This window comes from Medicago sativa, chromosome 1, assembly GCF_051527215.1.
Source record: "Medicago sativa cultivar Bolivia chromosome 1, Bolivia_mono, whole genome shotgun sequence".
In the NCBI taxonomy this organism is placed as follows: Eukaryota; Viridiplantae; Streptophyta; class Magnoliopsida; order Fabales; family Fabaceae; genus Medicago; species Medicago sativa.
In genome coordinates, this window is record NC_140749.1 from 38,292,291 (window position 1) to 38,294,403 (window position 2,113).

At 32.5% G+C, this 2,113-nt stretch overlaps 1 pseudogene; it reads right to left on the reverse strand.

Moving 5' to 3' along the window:
* Positions 1-315: 315 nt before the first annotated feature.
* LOC146954811 (albumin-2-like) lies at positions 316-1,387 on the reverse strand (annotated as a pseudogene).
* Between the last annotated feature and the right edge of the window lie 726 nt (positions 1,388-2,113).

Consider the following 2,113-nt stretch of genomic DNA (forward strand, 5'->3'; position numbering starts at 1 on the left):
GGGTCACAATCCCTTCAATACTCCTCGCGTTCGAATTACAAAATTGCCCCTAATCTTCGACGCGCGCATTTAAACGTTAACATGTATTATATCACCACATAAATGATCGGGGTATTACAATTTGCCTCTGTTGTTTCTGTCATGTGCGGGTGTTTGACAAGTGCTGAACCTGTTTTTATTTTTCTGTACTGTGTTTGGGGCTGGTTTGTAGTTCTGTTTCCTTGGGTGTGTTGGGTGGCTTGTTTTGTTTCAGGTGTTTTCGGTTTTTTAATAATATTTTGATGTTTAAAAAAAAATTAAAAATTAAAAAGCAGATAGAGTCATATATTTATTACATCACATTATAAGAAAAGAAAGCAAACAAACACACACATCTTACATTGACGTGTTGAAAGTAATTAACTTCAACAATACAAGAAGGAAAAAAAAATCACACGATGTGAGGCTAGAAGCATACCACACTTATTACATTGAGGAGCAGAAAGTAAACAACAATACATGAGTTTCCACATGTATGCGTGATGAGCATGAACATATAGAGCCAATGTAAGCACTTCTAGAATAAAAATTAAATTAATGAAGTAAAATTTAGAAAGAAAATACAAAATTTCCGTCTAATTCTGTCACTAAATTTAATGACAGATAAATTAGAGAGAAATTTCATTCTTTTCAATCATTAATCTTGTTCATTAATTATATTTTCTAGAAGTGACATATGATTAGATCTAGAAGTTTAATAGGCTCTGAAGAGCAGGCCATTCATCATGGACCAGCTTTACTCTACCATTGACAATACAGTCGCCTTCGTTGGAAATATCAATACGTGCATAGTATTCTCCTTTGAAAACGTAAGCTTGATTCGCAACATGAGAAGCAAATGCTGCTGCATCAATTCCATTTTCAAAGACCGTACCGAGCAAACTTTTAAAACCAGAACGAATGGTGTAATGAGTCACAACAGTCTTACTGTGATAGTCCATACGAACATACTCATTTCCTTTGAATAAGAAAACATTATGTCTGGTCCACTTAATTGCAGCGTCTATTCCATTTTCTAAAAACGTTCCCTTGAGACAATGGAACATGGTAGTGATTGGAACAGGGCCATTGAGTAAAGCGGTATCAGAATCCGGAGCGAAATCTATTTTGGCACATTTATTGCCAGAGAAAATGATCGCTTCGGTGCCTTCTGTCTCAAAGGCACAATCTACTACCTTTTCAAATGGTGTTTCATCAAGAAATGGAAAACCACCATCGGCTTTTTAACAACATGATCCTTCTTGGCTCCCAGAGCATAATTCACAACCTCAAACCTTTTCTTCTTGAACACGTAACATTCATAGAGCTTAGATGAACGAAATGCAGTATCAATGACTTGGCTTGACATTTTTGTTATAGGTTTTATTTTATTTTATTCAATGTAAGGGATATTGAAATGTTTTTTGTTATGTGTTTGAGTCGAGAAGGACTCTCTTTATATAGATGTTATGTGGTACTGTCTTGCCTAACGGTTATGTGAACCCAAAATAATTAATTGGAAAGCTAACAATTAATTGGAGAGATTAATTGTGTATACGTTTGCATGTGACCAAGGAAAATAACAAAAAAAAGTCTTCTCTTTAAAACATTTGTTAAGTCATCAAAACAAATTAATTAAATTGAAATTGCTCAATGGATCATATTAGAGGAATAGTTTACCAAGGAAATTAGAAATATAAGTATTCTCTTTAAAAAAATTGTTAAGTAGTCAATAAAAATTATCTAAATCCAACTTGCTTGATAGATGCTTAAGAATGACCAAGGAAATTAACAAAGTTTTCTTGACTTAACAAATCCATCAAAACTTGACAGAAAAAAAAAAAATTCCATCAAAACTTGTACCTAAACCATGCTTGATCAAGTATATCTTCATTAAAAATATTTTTTAACTAAGGAAAATGCTAACGTGTTTTCAGGACACATGTTAGAGTATCAAAGATAAAAATTGTATATTGAAAATTGTACCAAATTAATTCACAAAAGAGTATAATTTAATTTTTCCCAATACATACTTATTTTATATGGAAACCTTATCATGTACCCTAATGACACATGTTAGCATCAACTTTTTTTT